Raw genomic sequence first — 26,693 nt, forward strand, 5'->3', positions numbered from 1 at the left:
TCGAGCCCATTCCATTCACTGCTGTTAAAAACCACATAGACTTGTGGGCATGAGTACAGTAAACATTTATTAATCTGAACTGGTTTAACTGCAGTCCGGGGAATTCGCCGAGCACACACGAGCACTTTGAGTTTCGTGACTTAGCGAGACAGTTGGACTCACATGCATCTGGGTACCCTGTAGCCAAGCCACTAAGCCAGTCAGTATTTTTTTTAAATAATTTTTTTTAATTGTTTTTTCCTTTACTTTTAGCTGGAGGGGCTGCAGTCCTGCAGTCCAATACCACAAGCCGCCAATGGGAGCACTCTATAATGTGTTTAGCAAGGGCATTTTTGCTATCCAGTTTTCTAATATCAGCTTTGTGTTCATAAATATGCTCATTGATTTTCCTCTTTGTCTTGCCTACATAAAAATGTTTATACAGTTGACATACAACAGCATAAACCACCACCATACAGTTGCAGTTAAAAAAATTCCTGGATCTAATTTTCATTTGGTTTAATACAAGGTTATCATCTTCCAGTAAGTCATTACAATAATTGCAACAGCCGCATTTATAGATGTCAGCCCTTTTGTTACTGCGTCCATATTCACAGTGAACAGATGTGTGCTCAAGATCATTTTTAATGGTCTTGCCCCTTCTAAAAACAATGTTTGGATGGTTCCCTATTTTGTCTCCGAATTCTTTAAACAAAGAAAATATCTGCCAGTTTTTGATCAAAATACCCCTAATCTGAGGGGCCTCATTGCAAAACTCTGTAACAAAGGCTTTTTGCATAATAGGCCCATCCACTTGTCTCCTATAAAATGCTCCTGTGGCCAAAGTGGAGGTGGATATATAAGGGATTTTTGTAACTGTAACAGTATGGGGGTGGTTTATGGTGCTGTATGTCAACTGTGTAAAAGGTTTTATGTAGGTAAGACAAAGTGGAAAATCAAAGAGCATATATACGAACACAAAGCTGATATTAAAAGACTGGATAGTAAAAATGCCCTTGCTAAACACATTATAGAGTACTCCCAGTGGCAGCTTGTGGTATTGGACTGCATTATAGAGTACCCGAGTCACAGTTTTTGATTTTTTGTTTTGGAACAAGTGAAGGCCTTAGAGGGGGACCATGGGAGGATAAACTGGAAGAAAGGGAACTGCATTGGCAGTTTAGATTAAATGCTACCAACCCTCCTTGTCTCAATGAAGGGGTGTCTATAGCTTGTGTTTTAAAACTTAAATCTTATACTGTGTAGCCTGGTGCTGTTGTTCTGTGCATTTCAACATACTATATATATAAAACAACTTTTTTGTTGGGCAAGGATTATTTTTATTTTTATTTTATATTTGAAAACTAATAGATAACATAATATTTTTTAAGTTTTAACTTGTAACATGTTGCTGCTTTAAAGCATGCTTTTTTCTACAAGTGAGTGCATTGATTATGCAAACTGTCATGTGATTATAGGGAGGGGTATTTAAACTTGGTGTTTGTGCTTTTGTAACAGATTCCAATGAAGTATTTTTATACGAAAGCTATCAAGCTTGTCAATTTTGCTGTGTTTTATTAAACTGCTGGAAGCTCTTCTTGGCCTGCATTTTTCATTCCTGGACTATCTTGCTGGTGGTGAAAAATTATGAAATGTTAGAAGTGGCTGACTTTTTAGTACTATCTGTCTGGTTTCTAGAAACAAAATGTCTTTACAAAAATGGGAAGATGTAGAATTACTTCCTATTAATAGCCACACAAAACATCCTCACCTCAAATCATTTGAAATATTATTCATAGCAGTACCTTCGATATTCCTATTACTGAATGCAGGAAAATTTAGGATCCAATAGATCTTGGAAGGTAGATATGCAGTTGCTTGAGAACCATGTGAGTTTTCATTCAGAGCTTATGTTCAGGATAAGTTTTTGATGGTCCTTGATGGTTTCATAGGTTCAAAGGTTCTTACAAAGCCTATCGCCAAAGGAGACCATCAACAAGCTCAGCTACATCACCCAGTACTGGTGAGAGACTAGCAGTGTCCTTTGTTAAGGAGACTTTGTCCACATATTCCTGGTGAAAGTTTGTAATCACTCATTGCAAATGGTTTTGCTAGGGACGTACTCTGCTTGGTAGGCAAGTGCAGACCATTCCAGACATGGACCAGGTGTCTGCAATGCCATCAGGTATTGTGGCTCTTATAAGGTAGGTCTGGAACTCTAGAATTGGAATTTGTAAATAAACCTGTACTTTGGCCACTGCAGGTCAGTAAAGTATTTATTTCATGAATAAAGTTATTCACCACTACTGAGATATGGATGTCCAACAAACATCTCAACCTAAACCCCAACAAAACTAAACTAATCCACTCCACTAAACAAGAAAACTTCATCATCCAAGCCCAAAACAGCACAATAATTGAAGTCGTACCATTTACTAAACTGTCAGGTGTCATCATAGATGAAAACCTGACCTTTGACTTGCACATTCAGACCAATATCAACAAAACACACCAAAAAGTAGGGTCTCTTTATACAGAAAAGTATTTCCTCGGCTACTCCACAAAACTATCTCTCACCTCTTCATTCCTACTACCCTCTCCTCTCTATAGTGCACCTCTCCTGACCAATATTCAAGCCTCTCTCAAAGCCAAGCTAGCCTCATGCTACAATAAAATCACTTAGTTCTTAACAAATGCGAGTTACACTTCTCACCACTGCTCATCTCTGCACCAACTCAGAGTAGCTAGAGCTACCACATCATCTGTCACTATTTAACTAACCACTGCGCACAAATTTATTAACTGCCCTTACTTGTCTTCCATACTCACACAATATCATCCAAACAGACCTCTCCGTTCCACTAACCATCTCCTCTTAAATATAATGAAACCAACCCGTGCAGCAGGACAAATGCACTACTCCTTTACTGTAGCTAACGGTGAAATAATCTTCCATCATAAATAAGGTCAATCAGCAGTGCCCCTATATTTAATCCCTGAAACAACACCTTACTGCTAAATGTATTGTTATGAGCCTTGTTCTACTTCTCTAAGGGCTGGTATTTCTCCCAATTATTGTATTGAACTCTGCTCTACTCTCCTTTTTATGTTGTTGTATATGTATTATGCTGCCTATATGTAATGTTTTACTTTAAAAACTATGTATAATGCTGTGCCTATGACTCTATATCTACTATGTATTACTCACACTTTATGGGAGCTTTTCTCCCCGGGCCTCCACTGAAAATGGGCTCACCTTGGCCTAGTGGACTATCCCAGTAAGCAAATGCAAATAACTAAATAACTAAATAAATAGATTCTTCAGACTTTATCCCACTGACCTTTCAGAGTGTCAGGCTTCTCAGTGTACCTGTGACATTAGTTAGTGCTAGTACTATCTGATAAAGACCATTAGTGAAATTTGTTTTTTGTTCAATATGGTGTTATTTGTTTGATCAAGCTAAAACCTTGGTTTACTTGTCTCTCCAAACAAATGCACTTAACTTGGGAGGGTGGCCTAATGGTAAAGGTGTTTGCCTTACAAACACAAGGTGCAGGGTTTGAGCCTCACAAGGGATAATTGGCTAGGCTTAAAATGGCTCACAAGGGCAGTTAGCCTAGTACTAATCTATGAACCTACGAACCTAATTACATAAAGCTACTGCTAGGTTTGGGATGAAGGTCTTCAGTAATAATATGGAGAAGTGGGACTCAGTTATAAATGCAAATATTACAGAAGAAGAATGGTGTAAACCATGTACTCTTTGATGGGAGCTAAGAGCTCCCCTTAGAACTGTATTGACTCACTTTAAAAAGCTGCATCTCTGTTAACTTTCCCCATTGTGTATGTCAAGAGAGAATGAGGCTTGGATAGATGCTGGAGGGCTCATTAGTATGGGGAATATTTGTGCTCATCTTGAGAGCATTTCCTGCCAAATAAAACTTACTCAACTGCAATTATGGCTTTTCTGATGTTAAAATTTGGCAAGTGGGTAGCTATCAGTGTAATGCCATAAATTAATGAACTGTGCTGCATTGGTTATTGCTGATGTTAAAATTTGGCAACTGGGAAACCATCAGGCTGACATCATAAATTAATGAACTGTGCTGCATTGGTGATTGCTACAATCTAATATTATAACAGTTCTTATTTTTCCATTTTGGAAAGAAGTTCCATCAGACAGTTCAAAGAAACTATACTGTTATATTAACAGACTTAAAGATTCCACTCACTGTTAACTCAGACTAATATTTAAGATGAGTTCTGATCAATTTTCCTTTACTGGTTGGATCAAAGTATGTAAGTCACAGAAATCCTGCAAGACCAGTACCTATTGGTTTAGCTATGTGAATAAGAAGCACCACATTTTGGCTCACCAGTCATTGTAAATTATATGCCAAAAAATGGTGAGCTAAAACACATAAAAACACTGAAAATACTTTTTGCAGGGGGGCAAGCCCTCTTGCACCTCTTGATGTGGGGACAAGCCTCACATACCACACATAATTACATATACCAACTTCATGGTCATGCAATAGTGAACAAAAGGGGAAAAAACATAAAACATACATTTGGATTGTATAATACATCGCACCGAGATGTAACTCACCACAATGAAACACTGTCACACTAAAGACACATGACAGAGTCAGCAATGACTCGTAGATATGCCATACCACTTTATCTATCCATATGTGTATGTGGACTGGACACACACACACACACACACACACACACACACACACACACACACATATATATATATATATATATATATATATATATATATATATATATGTTCACACCAATGAACCTCTGCAAATAAGTGCTCATGTAATAACACAGGCGGACACAATGTTCTAATACTTTCACCATGGCTAAACAGTCTCAAAAGAATCACATTAATGTGCCATTGTGATGCATACCAGAGTTCACAGATGATCATGAGTACTTATGTTGCCCATCTCTGAATGGAGATCAGAGGTTCTTCAGAGCCATCCTCCCAGAGGCTTTCTGAATCTTGGACATAATACTTGTGTGGTAATTAAAAATGTTATTACCAGTGGGAAATGCTTTTTTCTTGGCTTTTGATGATAGTATCCTTGTTATCTTTATTTAATTGGATTTCTGTTGAAATTGTTATGTTTATGTTTTATTTGTATTTTATTGTGTTTTTGTATTCATGTAGTGTTTTACTTTTGTTTATAACATCTCTGCTGTGTGTGTGTGTGTGTGTGTGTGTGTGTGTGTGTGTGTGTGTGTGTGTGTGTGTGTGTGTGTGTGTGTGTGTGTGTGTGTGTGTGTGTGTATGTGTGTGAGAGAGAGAGAGAGAGAGATCTAAAGTCCTTGCTTCCTGATACTGTAGTGACTTTTGATTAAACTTATTAACTTCCTGTCTTTTCTACAGTCCCCCAGATTTACTATTCTCCTGTGCAGGACTAGCTTAGTCCTGCATGGAAGTGGCCATTTAGGAGCAGGACGGCAGTGCACCATGCATATGAATGAAGGCATGCTGCCTGAGCTCCTAATCTTACAAGGAGCGTGTAAGAGTGCAAGGCGAGTGCCTGAGATCAGAGCTCAGAGAATATAAACACCCCTGCAATGAAGAACAGCAGACAAGTCCTAAAAGAATGATCAAGACCGGTCATAGGTGTACGCATACCCCCAGCAACATCCCCCCACATGTAAAAGAGCAATAGTGAAAACAAACACTATAAAGATATTTTATTTTGTTTATGAAACAGATTAAAATTAACAGTAGGTGCGCGGGTTTGCCCATCACTTAGCTACGGTTAATGCAGCTTAAATGGCAGAAGAGGATACAAAGCAAGATATATGCAAATGAAGCAGTACAGCAATAGTGTAGTGGTCAGAGCATTCACCTTATGAGCAGTAATTCCCCGTTCAAGTCCCACTGCAGTACATTCCATTTTCCATGTCAAATCACATTATGACCAATATTTTAGTTGCATAACCTACTACATAACATATATTTGTGAACTGGAGTACTGCATTAAATGCAGATGTGAGGTGTCAGTGCCATAATGTTGCAAAGTCCACAGATAATACATGTGTCCCATACAGTATATGTACACAGGAATCAGGGATACAAATGGAAGGTAAAATGTGTAATGAATGATAACACCATACAACTTCCAAATCCCCCATCTTCCCAAGAACCATTAGACATTACTATCTAAATTAGTACAATGGTAAGCAGGAGTAAGCACTAGTAAGCAAGTAAAAGCACTATTAAGCAGCAGTAAGTGGGAGTAAGCATATGTAAGCACTAGTTATTGGGTTTAAGCACATTTGCACAGTGGTAAGCAATGCGCACACAGGTTAAACAATATTGAAGCTAACTCTCTCTAAGCATATTTAACCAAAGATTAGCATTGCTTACCCTCGCTCAAACCTGTGCAAACCCACTTACAAGTGCTCAAAAGTGCCTTAATCACTCTGTATTCAACAGCCACTGTTCTGCACAGCAACAAAAAAAAAAAACAGCTTTCGCAAGTCTTGAACCCAGGACCTATTGTCACAGTAGTTAACCACTAAGCCATCACAGCAGTACATAAGATTGAGGTATCAACAAACTAATCCTCACTATAGTAAAACCAAACTGCACATGTGAAAGGAATCTATATACACCTATTACATAACATAAGTATGTGAACTGGAGTACTGAAGTAAGCCCAGATGTGAGGTGTAATTGTACTAGAATGTTGAAGTCCCCTATTAAACATAAGAACCCCATACAGTGTACGTACACATGAATCATGGATACCAGACATATATATACCATGTAATGAATAATAAATCAATGCCAAAAAACAAATATAATGCAAAGTAAATATTAAGCAGTGCTAAGCACTGCACAGGCCAGCTTAGTAGGTATAAGCAATGTGTAGGCCACCTAACTCAATTTGCCCAGTGGTATACCTCTTTAAACAATGCCAGCCTTAGGTAAGCAGGTTTGCCCATAGCTTAGCCTTTTCAAAACCGTCCAGTCATCGTAAAGTGTGGGAAATTGGCCCTACTTAAACCCAACAGGTGGGAATACATCTCATAACTGGTTGTAGCTTCCCCTTGCAGGCACCATGTCAGGAATGGGAGAGGGAGTGTGCTTTCAGGCACAGCGCTGGGACATCCAGGAGTCCAGAGTCATGGCAGGACTCCTTGTTAAAAACCATGAGCAGAGACTGCTGCAGGGCCAGTACCAGGGTTCCCAATATAAAGTGGAAGGCTGGGACCATCTCGCCCGTGACCTCACCAGTGTCACTGGCATACCCCAAACTGGTGAGCAGGTCAGGCGAAAGGGGGATCTCTTGGATCAGTGGATCAAAGAGGCTAGGAGGACAGGGCAGGTCCCAGTAGTGTGTAAGTATCACTCCACTACCTGTTTAATAACTGCCAGGTCATTTATATTATGGATAGGTATGGCTAAATATTCCTCTTATGTCCTTCACAGTGGCAAGTGTGCGGGCTGTGAACCATGTCTGTCACTTGGAGATGTTGCACTGCGAGGCAGGTTAGTAATACTCTTGCATATACTGCCATAGGAAATAAATCTAACAGTATTAGTAAGTCAACTGCCTGTAGAAAACCTGTATTGTTTAAGGCAAGTACTGCATACACCAGAGAATATGGAAGAAAGAGTCTCACATAGGTTGTATGTAAATAAAAGCATAATAGCCTGACAATGAAGTTCTAACTGCTGTACTGCATGTATTTACTCCGGTATCATATGGTAATGTAGAATTGCAATCACTTAATAGTACTGTTGTATTAAGCACTGTTACCCACACTGTGCTACATAAATAAAATGTGTAGGAATGTCTGTATATGACTAGTATAATCCTCAGAGGTCAGCTAGTACAACTGGGAGGGACAGACAGAAAACAGTGGAAAGACGGACAACAAAATCCAAATAGTACACACAACTGAGACGTGAACTGTTGTATTTTTAGCACACACAGCCATGGTTCAAATCTTGGAAGTGGTAGTAGTCTCCATACAGAATCATACCCCACAACTGTACAGATATGTTCATTATGTCCAGTAAATTGGCCCATATCTGCTGCCTGTCACTGTGTCCCCCTTGGAAATCAGTGGGTTGACCCCAGATGAATAGTCTGCAAAGAAGAACTATAACTGATTGTCAGATGTCTATAATAACAAACCTCTCACTCTAGCAACTCCCCAAACTGTTATGAGAGTAATAAGCCAAGTATGTCCCATCTACACCCCCAAGTTGCTAAGCTGTGACCAGATTGTGTACAGTAACAGAGTGAGATGTAAGTGCATAATACTAATGTAAAACTGGTACTTTGTGTGGCAACAGTCAGGTAGTGCTAACAAACATTGGTCCCACAGGTCCATCAGATATGAACACTGTGCCCAGAAATAAAAGAGTGATACCCTGTACTGGTACTCTTTACTTTGGTATTGTATGGCATTGTTAGTGCTGCAGTTGCTCTGAATGATAAGGGATTACTCATCATTGTTACCCACACTCTGCTACATAATATGACTGTTTAGGAAATCCTGTATAAGAGTGATGTAATACAAGGTCAGAATGTAAAACCACAGGAGAATTATACACAGAAATCAGATAAGAGATATACAGCAATATCCATATAGCACACACAACTGTGATGGACAGTGTTTTAGTGTTAGCAGACACAGCCATGGTCTGAATCCTGGTGGTGGAAGTACACTGCATACAGAATCATACCCCACAACTGTACAGATATGTCCAGAATGTCCAGTATATTGGCCTATATCTGCTGCCTGTACCCCTGGGAAATCAGTGGGGTGATCCCAGATGTTTAGGCAGCAGACAGGAAATACAACTGATTGTCACACATCTATAAAAACAAACCTGTCACACTAGCAACTCCCCAAGCTGTTATGAGAGTATTAGGCCAGGTATAACCCATCTACACCCCCATGTTGTCAAGCTGTGAACAGAGTGTGTACAGTAACAGAGTGAGATGTAAGTGCGTAATACTAATGTGAACTCTGGCACTTTCTGTGGCAACATTCAGGTAGTGCTAACAAACGTTGCTCCCACAGGTCCGTCAGATACAAACACTGTGCCAAGAAATAAAAGCTAGATACCCTGTACTGGTACTGTTTACTCTGGTATTGTATGGCATTGTGAGTGTTGCAGTTGCTCTGAATAATAAGGTATCATTCATCACTGTCACCCACACTGTGCTACATAATATAACTGTCTAGGAAATCCTGTATAAGAGTGTTGTAAGTCACTAAAGGTTGAAGAGGGCAATAGTTTACATATGTCCCGGTACACCTGCGTGTGGTCAAAACATGGCCAGAGTCTGTGCAAAAAGAGATGGACAGTCATGTGCATAACATCAACCTGGAAGCTAGGAGTATGTGTAGAAACAGTTAGTGTTAAACAATTCCTCCACAGGTATACCAGGTAAGAGGTGTATACTGCAGGTAAAAGCAGTCCATGGATATAGTTGTCAACAGCCATATCACTGTCCAAACTAAGGCAATAGTGTAGTGTAGTAATACTTATAAGGTACAGATAACAGCACTGACTAGGAAAGTAATGCAAACTACAGGAATATACTAGTTGTTAATTAACATCTTTCTCTCCCCCCCACAACATCTCCAACAATACACTAAATACCCACGTCAATTGGTATGTGATGACTTCACTGTCATGTTAGGACATATGTCCTATTGTTTGTTAATTATTTAAATCTGTTTCTATGCATGTGCAATGTTGAAATATCACAACATTGGTGGCATGGTGCCATCAATGTACGTACATGATGTGGTTATTACCACTGTGGTCCCATACATGCATGTGTTCCATTTGCTATGCAACTGTTCCATATCTGGTGTCTGGGTTAATGGAAATATTTATGTATGCTGTTATACCTAATCCTGGAAAGTGTTGACTATTACTAACCCACATATGTTGATAAAACATAAACACCATAGCACGTATGGGAATGTGGGTCCCAGCGAACCCACCTGTCCCACCTCAGCTGGCTGTGGCACCGGGCATTAGCAGTTCTGGGGCCCAACCTGGGACTTCCTTGTTCATTGGTCCTGCACCACCTTTGGGTGGAACCGCCACAGGGGATGGGGCTCACTCCCCCCGGGAACGGACAAGAACCTGTCACCCATAGCCATGCCCGAGTCATGGTGCATAGCGAGCTCAATCAATAGTTTGGAGATCTGCTATGCCAGCTCGAGGGCCATGTATCATGACTATAGGGTCAGCCTGGCTCTCCGACTCATCCCCCAGCACAGCCACCTTTGGGGCTGTGAAGGTGCAGTGGTGACTGTCCTTGGGTGGGGACCTCAGTCCCACTGTTTCCACTAGGGGGCTCATGGGCTTCTGATTTCCCAACACCCCTCCCCATTAAGGTGTTTACCCCCACATGTGTCATATACCACCCCTGTATGCGTCTTGTTTGTCTTGTCTGTTAACCTACCCAACCCACCTACCCAAATATACCTACTATTCCTCCCCAATACCCCACTCTTACCTGGAAAAAAAAGGGCAATCTGTTCCCCAAAAAAATATTGCCCCATACATAGCTGTCCATTTCACACACGTGTCCACTGGACACATGTAATCTGGTCTAATTGGCATCACAACATATTATTGTTGTCCTCACCCCTCTCTCTGGGGTTTGAGTGCCCAAATCTATCTCCAAATTCAGTGTATATGCACAGCTGTTGCTGTAGAAGAAATGGGCAGCTATGGACGTTCCCTACACCCTCCTGCACATCCCTAGCTATTTTCCCTACTGTCTTTCCCTATTTGTGCCCCTTTTGCACCACTTTCCTATCAACACTTTTTTCTTTTCTTTTAAAGAAATTAGGGTGAGGGTAAGTGGGAGTAAGCACGTTTAAGCAGCAGTAAGCGTGTTTAAGCTTGTTTGTGGTAAGCAATGCCTACACAGGTTAAGCAATTTAGAAGCTGAGTATGAGAAACTGTAACTTACAGCTGCTTAAAAGTGCCTTAATCACTCTGTATCCAACGGCCCTTGTTCTGCCCAGCAACAAAATTAACAGCCTTTGCAAGGCTCAAACCGAGGATTCTACACACCATAGTCAAAGTGATTTGCCACTGAGCCATGTCAGATATACATAATCCTGATGTTTTCACAAACATATCATCCAGCCCAGTCATTTAGCAGTACAGGAAATGTATTTAAACATGTAGATGTATGTGTGTATATATTTATATCTAAATAGATATAGCATATCTATCTATCTATATATATATATATATATATATATATATATATATATATATATATACAGCAATATATATATGTAAGCATAAATATATATCTATATGGGTATGTATATACAGACATATATCTATTAATATAAAAGAGAACATAACATAAACATATATGTCCCCATGCACCGTTAATGGGGGTGAGGGGGCCCAAACAACATATGTCTTGTACATATAGATATCCCCCCACAGCCAAACACATCTGCCCTGCAATACAACACCAACTGTTGCAAATCCCATAACCAGGACCTGACACAACATGGGCACAAGACGTTAACAGTACTCCATCCGACCTGTATGATGTCAGGCTGGTATCAGTAACATATCATGTGGTACAGTCTGGCTACCATAGGGAATGTACAATGTGGAAGCAATCAACATTCCTAAGATGATACATATACACAATATATATATATATATATATATATATATATATATATATATATATATATATATATGTGTGTGTGTGTGCGTGTGTAACTACACATACACACACAGAGATATGTATAGGAAGGTACATATGTAGAAGGTGCACACAATATGGAGCAGCCACTATGCCTACAGTTGCCACCTTACCAATTGGACACTGTATGAGCCAACCATACAAATGAAAATTGTTGCCTGCAACATATATCCACAGACAGGTCAAAGGATATAACACAACACACAGGTTTGCATACATGGGAAAGCTTTATTTGTGTACTATTACAGTTGTATATGCCATGTCATATAGCTGTTTAGACTCTGACATACATATAAACAGAGTAATGCAACTGTGAAACAGTTATATTAATACAGTAGTCTGGAAAGGTTGACATATGTTGCTGTCCAGGTCGAGGCCTTCATGTAGTACAATACTAAAGACAGACTGGGCCACAGGACAACATTCAATCAACAGTAAGTAATGCAGATGTATAGTCCAGCAGCCTCTAACTAAACTCTGTGCACAATCCCTAGGGGATACAGACCTCAGATGACACAATGGGATGTATCGGTTACATAACAAGGAATAAATGACACCAACGCAATCACACTGACAAACAGAATAGTCTGTATGCCAGGAAGCAGCAGGCCTGCATTTACCCAAAGTGAATTGTTTGGTAATGTACATCCAGATACCTTAAGGCAGATTACCCCTGATACCCCCACATGTTGTAATAGCCTAGGTTAATTATGGTGCATCCCTCCCTTCATAGACTGGATAATACAGGACCATATACCACTGTTACATACATTGGCCTCTGGAGTGCATAAGGGCCCACATGTATTGTGTAGGTGAAGCCCACACATATATGGACCCAACCCCACAATATGTGTGGGGGCTACAACAGCAGTGGACTGATGGCAGGAATGGCAGCATGACATATAGCCCACTACATAACTTCTGACAGCATGTCATATGTACAAAGCCTGGTATGTAGGTGGAGGACAGAGGCTGGAACACAGGCCCATATATGAAATACTGTTATCATATACTAAGCAAATTGCTGGTGTTACAGGATAGTCTGCAACATACCCTTAGTCATGAATATGAAGTTAGAAACAGACATGGATGTAGCCATGTACTGATAGCACTCAACACACACACTTCCAGTGATATATCTGACACAAGACCTGTGTGGTGGACAGACAAAACATACTAGGCACACCTCTGGCCATCAAGTGGATAGGCCCACAGTTGAGAGCTATGCAGACAGACTGCATTCCAAGCTAAACTAGTATGTACACACAAACCGTGTAAAACTGGTGCTATACAATGCATACAATAACACTACTCACACTCTGTCTGTAGTTCTGGAACCCCCTACAAATATGTAGCTGACCTGAGTGAGCAGTTTCTCTTGTAAGAGGTATTGCTACCTGCTGCCTGTAACACTGCTGCCCACACACAGGAAGGATATCCACCATACAGGAAAGTTAAAGGGACCACGCCCACATGATGTAGGGATTTATAGTAGTGGGTTGCCATGACAGTGATAATTGGAAGTACTACACAGCATCCTGCATGCAGGTAGCAAGTGTAGGACACTGATTTCTGCAGAGGCCATCGCCTGATCATGTGCATCACCTACAAACTCCATGATGCAATCTATTCAAAGAAGCCCAGTCCATTTACTGGAGGGAGACTGAGAGAGAGAGTGATTGAAAGGCAAAAACAAAAAAAAACAAAAAAATAAAAAAATAACATCCAGCAAGCTATCCAGAAGAGACTTCATGTGAAGTATATATGCATGTAACTGACTGTAGTACTTAGTCCATAATAATGGGCTAGATGATGTAGAATGATTTATATGTGCCATCAGATGTTGTTGTTGTAATGATGTTCAGCTGAACAACTGCTAAGGACAATAGACTCTGTCCCTGTGGGTAGTGGGCCATACCTATCAACCATGCAGACCAGCACTGACTGATTAGATGTAAGCCATCATAGTGAGTATTATGTAGTGGGATGTATGTATATTACTGTGGCCAATAACTGGTGGTGGAAGTAATGCCATAATAATGGACACGTGAGTTCCACAGCCCACCTCTTGCAGGATACTCAAGTTAACCTGTATTGTAGCATGCAGGAATGCCATAGGTGTGTAATAGGGTTACCTGCAATCTGCCCCTACATATACCCCCCAATGTCAGGCTGTGTCCATATGTGGCACCTGTCTGTGTTGTAGCAAGGCAGAACAGTGCAGCTTTGCAGGAAGGTGTTGTGAGATTTTGGACCTGATGTCTGAATGTACCCCATATATAGGTCCAGTAGCGCCACTGGAGTGATCCCAGGTGCAAACTTACGGTTTCCCATTCACTCATCAAAATTTCTCTTGAAGAGGGCAAGCGAGGGGCGTTGTCTTACATGAATTGGGATTTTATTCCAGAGTGTGGGAAGCCTTTGGGATATGAATCTATCCCTCCAGCATGTCCTATTTATTGCTGTGCTAAGGTTTAAGTCCTAGGAGTGTGGCTCTAATGGATTTGTTTTTTTAAGGTGTAGCATGTCCATTAATTCTGGGTTGGACATGGCCTTGTAAGTCAGGCAGAGGTTACCTCTGAGCAGGCGGTAAACAACTGAGTAGAGCTGTAGTTTCTTTAGCCTAGTTGCATAGGGCAACTGTTTGAGGCCCATGATCCTTTTGGTAAGGAAATTTTGGGGTCTCCCCAGCTGCCGCAGGTGCTGGGTAAGGTACATCCCAAATGGGGCACTGTACTCAATTATGGGTCTGATGAGTGATGAGTATAGGGGCACAATGACCTCTCTAGATCTAGACAAGAACCCTTTAGTTATAAGATGGGCAATATAGAAGGATTTTCTGACTATTTTGGAAATGAGATTGTCAAAGGAGAGGTTACTATCAACCGGGGTCCCCAGATCCCTAATTACTTCTTCTGTACTTAGTGGGTTTCCTCCTATGTGGTAATTAGTGGGCACCTTGTTTTTCCCAAAAGGGATGACTAAGCATTTTTTAGAGTTAAGTTTGAGGCCATGGCTTTGACACCAGGCATTTGTCTCCATAAGACCCTTTTGGAGGATGCTTGTGTCGGTCAGGGAGTCTATTATGGCTCCCAGTTTGCAATCATCAGAGAACTTGGTAAGCCACAGTCCTTTTGTGCTTGCCTGTACTTCAGAGAAGTATATACCGAACAAGAGTGGTCCCAGGACTGAGCCCTGTGGGACTCCACTTGTAACAGGTTTAAAGTCGGACATGGCACTTCAAACTCTGACCACATGCATTCTATCTGTAAGCCAGTTTGCAACCCATCTTGTGACATATGGGTTGATGTTTAAGCTGATTAGTTTGTTTATGATTCCAGAGTGAGGTATTGTGTCGAAAGCCTTAGCAAGATCCAGATAGGCAGTGTGAACTGCCTTTCCTTCATCTATGGCTTTGGTGACTGTTTCAAAAAAGTCAACCAGGTTTAGGAGGCAGGATCTGCCTTTAACAAAACCGAACTGGGTAGGGTCCAGTGTCTGGAGGTTCCCTATGTCTTTGTTTATGAGATCCATAATCATATGCTCCATAGCCTTGCAAACAAGGCCAGTCAGACTTATGGGGCGATAGTTCCCAGGATCCATTGTAGGGCCACCCTTGTGGAGGGGGATCACTGTTGCTGTAAGCCATTCCTTGGGTACATATCCTGTTTTAAGGCTGAGTTGGAATAGTGAATTTAAGTGGGGGTTTAGTTCTTTCTGGAGCTCATGCAGGATGCAGCCCGGTATTTCATCCAGTCCCTAAGATGCTGTGTTTTTAGCTTTGGAGAGGGCTGCTTTTACCTGTGTGTCTGAGATATCTGAGGGACTACATTCATCTGGGATAGACACAGACCCTTTTGGTGGGGGGGCGTAAAGTTTGCACTGAACCTGTCAGCCAGAATGTTGGCAATGTCAGTCGGTTCCATATATTTTGTGCCATTTTGTACTAGCTCTGAGCAGATCTGGGTGTTTCCTCCCAGGTTCCTGACGTAAATGAAGAATGCCTTGTGGTTATCTTTGGAGTCTTTGGCAATTTTTCTTTCGAAGTTTGCCTTTGAGGCTTTTATGGTGGAGCAAAGTTTCTTGCTAATACTGATCAGGGATGCCTTCCCTTTTAGGGTTTTGGCCCTGCCATGTAGTAGTCTCCTCCTTTTGTTGTATAGCTTGTTTATGGCTGGGGTCCACCAGACTGGTCTCCTATTTTTGGAGGAGTGAGCCTTGGTTTTACTTGGGATGGCACGATCCATGCATTCCTGTAGCTGCATATAGAGTGCGTTTGTATAGGATTCTGCGGTTTGGGTAACATTTTTCAATTTCTCAGGGGCTTTGAAACTTCCTACTTCTATCTTGAGGAGAGTGAAGTTTGTTTTTGAGAGGTTTTTCACTGTGGTTTCCTTGGCTGGGGGTGGGGTTGGGATGTGGATGTCCATTGTGATCAGTTTGTGGTCCAATCTCACCAACGAGGGATTTACTTCTGGTGTGGAACATTGATCCCTTATGTTTGTAATGACTAGGTCTAATGTATTTTCCCCTCTTGTAGGAACAGTGACTAGTTGTTCCATGGCGTTTGAGTTGATGAATTCTATAAACCGTTGGGCAAATGAGTTTGGACTCGAGTAGTTTACCCAGTCAATGTTTGGGTAGTTGAAGTCCCCCAATATTATGGTGTTTGGTGGGATCTTCATATTCTGTAGTGTTCTCAGGAAGGCTGCATGGGGGTTCTGAGATAGAGAGGGTGATCTATAGCAGGCTATGACTTGGAAGGCAGTTTTGCCCACTGTTAGTTGCACATGAATTGTTTCCGATGTATCATGCAATGCCACTAATCTGGAGATGCGGGTGTCCTTGATGAAGATGGATACATCCCCTCCCTTGGTGCTTTTGTCCGAGTTTTGTGGCTGAAAAGTATGATATGAGTTGAATCCTGGTAATGCTGGGGTGCTCTCAGGAGCCTTGAACCAGGTTTCTGTCACTGCACAGATATTGATTTGCTCCATACTGAGGAGTGCCTCGAGTGCGTGCATCTTTAGGTTTACACTTCTGGCGTTGAGTAGCATTACCCTTAATTTTTTATTTTTTGTATTGTCTAAGGAGGTGGGTTTGTCTTTTGAGCCTTGCCTAAAAAGGCACTAAGGGGGTGGCAAGAGCCTTGGCCAGTATTCGAAAGCCCAGGGGTGACAGGCACAAGCCATTACTGGCAAAGCAACGTGGCTTGTCTAGCATGTTGTCCCAGGCTGACAGACACTGGATCCCCTTTGAATGACACCAGTAGCTTAGCCAATTGTTGAAGTCTATCATTTTGTCTCTATACTGTGGCATCATTCTAGGTGAGGGCAGCATCCTACTCAGTATCAGGGTCATACTGGCCTGGGCTATATGATCAGAGAGCTCCTCTATGTCTCTTTTCATGTAGTCCAGGGAGGTACGTCTCAAGTCGTTCACACCAGCATGGACAATGACAGAGTCGTATTTGTACTTGCTGTGTAGTGACCTGAGTGCTTGAGTTATGTGGTGGATCCTGGCAGCTGACAGGCAACTTACAGTGACCTTCTCTTTGTTCAGTCTGGTGAGTGGGACGTCAGTGTGCCTGATGATAGAGTCACCTATTACTAGTGTATTAGGGGTGTCGTTTGGCCTTAAGGGCTGTGACTGTGTGGCACACTGTCTATGTGGGGTATGTGTATGGTTTATGTTGGGTAGTGAGTGCTTGTGTGTCTGCTTAGAAGGTCTCTGCTGTTTTGGCAAGTTTTTATTTAGAGCCTCTGAGTATGTCTTTGTGGGTTTATGTGTCATGTTTTCAGGTTTTGAGATGCATGTGTTTACCTTCTCCTCCTGACTGGCGGCACCAGTCTTGGGTTGAGAGAGCTTAGCCTCCAGATTGGCTGTATAGTTGCATCTCTCGCATACATTAGAGGTTGATGGTAGGAGGAGGGGGTTGTCTGTGTACATGAGGCAATTGTAACATTGCCTCAGGATTCCCAGGTTCACCAGCTGGACTGGAGAGTATGACTGAAACTGTGCTTTGGACATGCCTGGAGAGTTTTAAATACTGGTTTATGGAAAAATCTGGAGCCTATTACCACTGTTTTGTACGAGGGGGGAAGTGCTTATGGTTTATTTGCATTTACTGTGAAGCTAGAGTAAGTGTTGGACTGTAAGAGGAACGTAGAGAGCTTTCCTGAAGAGTTTGAGTAGTTCAAAAGATTTCCTTGAGAAGCTAGAGTAAGTGTTGGACTGTAAGAGGAACGTAGAGAGCTTTCCTGAAGAGTTTGAGTAGTTCTAAGGGAAAATTTGAAGAGCAGACTTTGTGGAGCCGGGAATAGTTTAAAACAGTTAAAACGACACTGTGCTACATTGCACGATGTCGCGCGATGCGCAAAATCGTGCAAAACTGTGCAAAGGTGGGTTTTAAGGCAGGGAACTTGAAAGAGCTAGGAATTAGCCCAAAATGGCCAATAATCTACTAGTTTCTGGGCTGAAACCACTCCTCCAGGGACAGATAGGCTGCTCAAAGCTCCCCACTCTCACTGCTGAACAGAGAAGCTTCCTTCTATACAAGTAAGGATATGGGCAACACAGGAACTTATATCAAAGCCCAGAATTCAGCAAAACCTGAAATCTGGACTATTCTAGCTCAGAAAAGGTGGGAAACAAGGATATATTTTTTTCTTTTTTCTTTTTCTTTTTTGCAGAAACAGTAGCAGAAATTAACAGGAAAACACTGTAAATGCTTTATACAGGCTAGCGCACTTGAGTGGGCAGCCTAAACAGTTAAATTAACACAAAAAAACAAATTTTAAAGTGCAGGTACAGTAAAAAAATGCAATAACAAGCTTTTAAAGGTAGTAGAGCAGTTAGAAACTTGCTTTTCGGCGAGAATAAGCAGTCGCTAATGAAAAGGCAGACAAAAAATACTTTATCTGGTAAAAGTCACTCTTTTTCATCTCTCTGCTGCTTGTACCACTCTGCAGGACCACAAGGAGCTATGCTGAGTCGGAAACAAGCACAAAACCACACAAAAGCAGGTTTTAAGGCAGGGAACTTGAAAGAGCTAGGAATTAGCCCATAATGGCCAGTAATCTACTAGTTTCTGGGCTGAGACCACTCCTCCAGGGACAGATAGGCTGCTCAAAGCTCCCCACTCTCACTGGTGAACAGAGAAGCTTCCTCCTATCCAAGTAAGGATATGGGCAACACAGGAACTTATACCACAGTCCGGAATTCAGCAAAACCTGAAATCTGGACTGTTCTAGCTCAGAAAAGGCAGGAAACAAGGATTTTTTTTTTAATATATATAGATATATACCTATATGCACATGTCTACATATATACAAACACACAAACAAACATATATGTATGTCAATACATGTTCCCCTATATTATCACCACAGTGCTGCATGCTATGTGTGAGGGAACAGCACACATAGCAATATACACAGATATCTACAGCTGCCAGTGTGTGCAACATGGACAGGTATGTGACATGTGAACCCCTTGTTGAGACTACATTGCCCTTGTCTGTGAAGTATGAACTGAAAATATGGGGAAGTATGGCAGGTATAGTTGTGGAGGTGGTCAGGGTTGGTAGATATAGAGGACAGCCTACAGGGGTGGTATGTGACACATGTGGTGGGTAAACACCCTGGATGGTGTGTGTGGTCTGTGATGTGGATGCCCCATGGGCCCCAATATGGACACAATGGGAACAAGCCTCCCACAAACTGCTACTCACAACAGCAGTCCATGTCCTGAAGGTGCCTGGCCTGGAGTCTGAGCAGGAGAAGCATGTGGACCCTGTAAATGTGTACTAGGTGCCTCAAGGTGATGTAGCACATCCCACATGTGTCTGTGGAGCCCGTTATGGAACAGACCCTGGACCTGAGCTCGGGGGACAAGATCATATCTGTGTGTGCCCCTGGGGGAGCAACATCTCCTGAGTTGGTTCCACCTGAATGTATTGCTGGACCAGTATATGAGGAGGCCCCAGTGTGGGTCACACATGTGATGTGGCCTGGTAATATGGGCAGATGAGTTTGGAGAGTTAGTTCTGCTAGCCAGTAGTAGATATACATGCTATTGTGTCACTATTATAGAACATATGTGGGTAGTAATAGTCTACACAATCCTGGAATATGTCCAACAGCATGCATAGATATCCCCAATAACACATAATGTCAGATGTGCAGCAACCACATAGCAAGCATACCACAGGCATATATGGAACCATAGTGGCCCTGACAATGGCATGCAGGTGAATAGTCTGTAACAGGCCGGCAATGATAGTGTCCACACAAGTAACATGGCTACAAACATAGTGCACAAAGTGTGGTACAATACAATATCTGCCCCACTGGTAGGTAAGCTGTAGCCATACCTATTGAGTTGTGTGCATAGTTTGTTGTCACTGATATGGTGGTGGGGGGGGTGACAGTGATGTGTATTAAGAACTGTGGTTACCCTGTTGCATGACTTGCTCACACCTGTGTCCATCTTTATGTCTTTCTGGCAAGATGTTTCATGGAAGGCTTCCGGCATACTCAGCTGCTGAAAACAACATTGTGGTACACCACCTAATACAGCACTGCCCTGTCTTGTTTGGCCAGGCCAGCCATGATCAGCAGGAGTGGACTGCCCTGTGGAACAACCTAGTCCACATGGTCAATGATGCTGGACTGCACAAACGCAGTTATGAGCAGGTCTGGCATCATTGTTCTGACCTGCTTCGCAATGCCCATTGGTGTGCTGCTGCAGTCCCGGGGTTCACCTCACAACAGGGGGGGGTCATGCCATCCAGCACCCCCTGACACGTGTGGTGGAGCTCCAAGCCAGCCTCGTGGCACCTGCCCGTCCACATAACCACCAACTTCTGGACACTTTTGTGGAACTGGGTGCTACCCACACACTGGCTGAGAACCGTGCAGGTAAGGCCACAGGGAACATCAGTAGACCACTGTTGCATATACATCCACATCTGTACAGGTAGATCATGCATATCTGACATGTCATATAGTTTGTTGTTGCATAGTAGTGATAAACAGATGTGCATATGTGGTAGTATTGTGGACATGTACTGTTGATGCATTGTAATGCTGCACCCACCCTGTAGCAATGCCACAGGTGTGGCCACTGACTTTGCATCTCTCACCCTCTTATGTAGGTCCCTCTGGTATACCACCAAGGCAGCAGCCTCAGGCTGGTGAGTATGGTTTATGTAGATGCTTGCCAATACACTGGGCATGTAATGGCTATGGTATATACCATGCACACATCTAACACACCTACCCATAATGCATGCTGTACATGTGCATGTATTGTTGCTGTTAAATGCATGGCATCACAGTGGTGACCATGATGGGGTATTGGAAGGTTATGTCAGACACCTGCAAGATAACTAACATCCTGTCATTGTGGAATGTGTCCACAGGGAGTAACATAATGGTGGGAGACATGGCCTACAGTAGGGACATGGTTGGAACAACACCTGTATACAGTGCAACACCAATGTAAATACCTGTAGGACAATGGCAACTGTTGCAGAATTACACGATGGCATAACATATTACTGTGGTCCACATTATCAGTTGGGACTAGGCTGTAGTATGTGGTGTTCAGTGTATGGGACACTGCAAACTGACACATGTGTAGGCCTTACTTGTCAAGCATCTCCAAAATGGCTGAAAGTGGTGGGGGTGTCAGCATGACACACCAATGCACTGCAGCAGGTATCCTAAGGATGCTAAGAATGGCTGTATCTCTACATAGCCAGGTTCAGGAACTGTGGCAGACGTAACCCTACCCCCACAGCAATAGTGATGGCAGTGTGTGAACACCAAGGTATGTGCACATGAGTAGGCCTTGCAATAATGCAGATTAGGGGGACATGTGTAGGGCAGACTGAACATACACTGGCAAATGCAGATGGCCCACACTAGTATACCCTTGCCAGGAGTAGTGACTGCTGTAGTACACATAAGAATAGGTGCAACATACCGTCAGGATAAGGGTGTGCACACATATGACAACATGGCGTGTATGCCTCACGGTCAGCATCCGTACAGTAAACACATTCCGTAGACACTGCATGTGAAAGTACAGGACATATGTCACATATCAGGCTCATGTACTGTTAATATATGCAGTGATGATATCCCATGGCAGATCAAGGAAGGGTGCGTCATATCAATAAGGGTGTGTACAATCCTCATAGCCATGGTATGCTCTGATGGTTGTCAGTGTAATAGTATTGCATTGGTCATACATGGTCCGCTGATGTTGATAGCTGTAAACCAGACATCAGGCATTCACAAATGAAATCTGTCCACATATCATCCCAGGTATGTGTTGCTGAAAAACGTAGGGGCTGTGAGCATTAAAACTGACATAACTGACACAATACTACACATTCAGCAATGGGTTGTACACCTATGAGGTGTGGTGCACAGTATATGGCAGGGTGCAGAACAGGTGCATAGCAATACTGTGTACATGAGTGCAGTGGTATCCAAGGGAAGGGACATCACTTAGTGACACAGCATATGCATCACACACATGTATACTGTTGCTAGCATGGATTGACTATAGCTGCACTGCATGTTGTTGTGTACCATATGTTATGCATGTTGACAGATGGGTAATAGGAGGACTGTGTGTACTATCATTGTGTAACCTCACCTGTATGTGATGTGTGTGCGAGAGTGTGTGCGTGTGTGTGTGTGTGTGTGTGTGTGTGTGTGCATCCTGGTGGGTAGTTAGTTTGTCTGTAGGATCACTCTGGTGAGTTGGAGGAAGGCTGATGCATGTTGGATGCCTATGTGCATGTGTGTGTGTGTGTGTTTATGTGGGTGGCCATGTATGCACATGTGTGATTGTGGGGTTGTTCATACAGCAGTACCTCCTTTTGGGATTGTACAGTACATGGACGTGGACTGCCACATTGCACACCAGGAATACTTGTCATAGGTTCATAGGTTGGTACTAGGCTATCAGCCCTAGGGCCTATGCAAGCCTAGCCATAACAATTCCCTGAATATTTCTTCCCACAATATTTACTTCTCTGGGCCCCTGTCTAGCAGGGTGACTGACATGATCCCCAGGGTGAATTTCCTATCTTCTATACAATCATTAAGGTTTCTTTTGAAGAGGGCCAATGAGTCGCTCTGCTTGACATGTATGGGCAATCTATTCCAGAGTATGGGGAGTCTCTGGGTCAGGAACCTATCCCTCCAGCATGTTTTGTTCATTGTGATGACAAGGTTTAGATCCCTGGAGTGTGTGGCTCTGAGGGATTGGGATTTCTTTAAGTGGAGCATGTCCAACAGCTCAGGGTTTGACATGGCCTTGTATGTTAAGCAGAGATCGCCTCTGAGTAGACGATATGCCACAGAGTATAGCTGGAGTTTTTTTAGACGGTCAGCATATGGCATCTGCTTTAGGCCTGTGATTCTTTTAGTGAGGTATTTCTGTGGCCTTTCCAGCTGTTGCAGATTTCTTGTGAGGTACATACCAAATGGGGCATTATACTCTATATTGGGTCTAATGAGGGATGAGTACAGTGGGACAATGACCTCCTTTTTTCTGGATGAAAAGCCCTTAGTGATGAGGTGCTCCACACAGAATGATTTCCTGACTGTTGTGGCAATGTGGTTATCAAAAGTGAGACCACTGTTCACCTGTGTCCCTAAGTCTCTCATCACACTTTCGATGTTTATCATCCTGCCACCTATGTGGTAATTCATGGGTACATGTTTTTTTCCAAAAGGGATAACTATACATTTCTCTGCATTAAACTTCAGCCCATGGCTCTGGCACCAGGCATCTGTTTCTGTAAGGCCTTTTTGTAGAATATCCACATCATTTGGGGATTCAATAATGGCTCCCAGTTTGTAGTCATCTGCAAACTTTGTTAGCCAGAGTCCCTTAGTCTTGGCCTGTACTTTAGAGAAGTCGATGCCAAACAAGAGTGGTCCTAGGACTGAACCTTGAGGAACTCCACTTGTCACTTGTCTGGAGCTGGATTTGGAGTCGCTACTTTTACAGTCTGGGTTCTGTCAGTAAGCCATTTGGCAACCCATCGAGTGACATAGGGATTTATGCTCAGCTTAGTAAGTTTATCTATGATTCCAGAGTGGGGGATGGTGTTGAAGGCCTTGGCGAGGTCCAGATAGGCTGTGTGGACCACCTTACCCTCATCCACAGCTCTGGAGACTGATTTGAAGAAGTCAATCAGATTCAGGAGACAAGATCAGCCCTTCACAAACCCAAACTGGGTGGGGTCCAGTGTTTGAAGGTTGCCAATGTCTTTGTTTATAATTTCCATGATAATGCGTTCCATGCCCTTGCAGATCAGGCTTGTCAGACTGATGGGACTATAGTTCCCAGGATCCAAGACAAATCCTCCCTTGTGGAGCAGGATATCTGTAGCTGTGCGCCACTCAGTGGGGACGAAGCTTAAGGTGAGGCTATGATTAAACATGACACTTAGGTGAGGTGTCAGTTCATTTTGTAGTTCATGTAGTACACAGCCTGGGATGTCATCTGGTCCCATGGATGCTGTATTCTTAGCTTTGGAGAGTGTGGTTTCTACCTGTGTGGCCGTGATTATTGGAATTTGGCAATCTTTTGGTATTGAGATGGGCCCTTTAGGGGGTGAGAGGGGTTAAATTTGGCACTAAATCGATCTTCCAGGATATTGGCAATATCCTTGGGATCAGTATATTTAATGTCATTCTGTTGTAGCTCAAAGCAGATCTGAGCATTGCTATTTAGATTCTTGACATAACTATAGAATGCCTTGTGGTTCTCTTTGGAATCCTTGGCAATTTTATTTTCGTAACTAGCTTTTGAGGATTTTATGAGGGGTCTCAGCTTCTTACTGAGGCTGGTGAGGGAGTTTTTTGCATCCTGGGATTTTCCTCTTTCCTGCATGTATGTAATCACAGGACAGCTGATAGTATAATAAGGTCTGTAGCATGGAACAGGCATTGAGAGGGAATGTAGACACCAGGTATACCCTTAATATCACATTCAGCAGAGAGGTGACCAACAACCCAAGTATGCAGCACTACAGATGCATTGGGGAATTACTAGTCAACACCAGGGAGTGTATCCATATATTACAGTTGTCACATGATAAGCTAATTGAGCAGCATATCTGGCATGTACTGAGCAATACATACACATGACATTCCAGTGTATGATATTATGGAGTGAACATAGTAGCACCCACATATAGGAGACATGCTCATAATGTCCAGACATACACAGGGTGAACATTGAATGACAGCAGTGAAGCCAAGTAAAACCACTCCACACAGGTCAGGCAGGTAATGGAGTAACAGGTCTTGTATTGTGATCACTTTTCTAGGCATTTAGAAGACTGATATGTTAATGAGTAGTATCAATGAGTGTATGTTACCAAGTGTGATGCAGGATGGGGAACGCATGGGAATATATGTGGGACTGTCTGTAAAGTCACAGACAGGTAGGAATTAAGGTGGTGTGTGTGTGTGTGTGTGTGTGTGTGTGTGTGTGTGTGTGTGTGTGTGTGTGTGTGTGTGTGTGTGTGTGTGTGTGTACTGATATACAATGTTGTACAGGTCTTAAAGTGCATTTATTGTTTTACCCCACAGGTGGTGAGGTGGATTAGTGTCCCTCCTGCATGCAATCTGATGTTGGTGTCCATACAGACACTGAAAATGATGATAGTACTGTTGAAGCACAGGTGGGGTTGTCAGGGGCCGAAACAGTTCCATCATTTGACATCCCCCTTTTAGCCACCCCAGCCCCATACACAGTTTCACTGCCTATACATACCCCATCACCAGTGGCCATAGTGGAGGGACCGCTGACATTTGGTGGCAGTGCAAAGGAAAGTGTGGTAACCATGCCTACTGTGTCTGGTCACAGCAGGCATAGCCAGATGTCCGGCAGGGGACCACATAGGCAGATGTTCCAGGGTGTTCATGGTTGGGCCACTGGTCATCATGCCCCTGGCAGATGTGACACAGCTGGAACCAGCAGCCGCATGTTTCAGGCTGTCATGGGGGCGCAGGCACTTATGGAATGTTACACCAGACAGGGCCTGAGGCTGCAGAGGGCTGCTCTCACATCTGCAAGTGACAACTCACATGAACTCTCTGGTGCCATCCGTGCGTTAACTGAGCTCATAGATAGACGGTCTGGTGAGATGATGGCCCTCATTGACCGTGGTCTGTCCGTGCTTGAACGTGTGGTGGGCATGCGGCAACGGGCTTGTGGACATAGGCCAGCAACGCCAACAGCTGGCAGTCAATGTGGATGTGCTAGGACACAAGGGGCTCCTGTAGTGGCAGTACCAGCCCCAGCACTGCAGGGGGGTACTGTCCACACCACACCACAGCAGGCCACAAGCACGTGGTCCTGTCCAGTCCCAGGAAGGACATGGTTCCAGCAGACATTTGTCATCATCAGCTGAAAGTAGCACATTGAGGCCTGTACCTGGACGTGCCCATGGAACCCCTGGCAGGCACAGTCCATGTGTCCATTGCTGAATGCAGTGAACTGCACACCCTGCCAGGTATGGTCTTCAGCTGTCCATAAACACCTGTGTAGGGCAGCCACATGGCAGAACTGTGTGCATGCATACCACACACTATACAAACACACCTAGGGCAACCCCATACCTACACACACCACATTACCATGCCCAGTTCACCTCTTTACACCCCTCACCCACACACATGGTGTCAAACGTATGGCCCATCCTCGGCCTCTGGCAAACCAACAACACACCCTGTGCATATGATGATACCTGTGCCCCATCCCTGTCATCCATACCATCGATGCAGGGACAGGCTAATATGGTTCGGATGCACATGGTGACTGTGCTACTGTGTACCACAGTACTGCAGTGTAACATGTTGTAAGGAGTAAAGTGTAATGCATATATGTCAGGTAGGGCAGCCATCCAGCAA

This window comes from Protopterus annectens, chromosome 11.part0, assembly GCF_019279795.1.
Source record: "Protopterus annectens isolate FY-2018-M chromosome 11.part0, PAN1.0, whole genome shotgun sequence".
Lineage (NCBI taxonomy): Eukaryota > Metazoa > Chordata > Ceratodontiformes > Protopteridae > Protopterus > Protopterus annectens.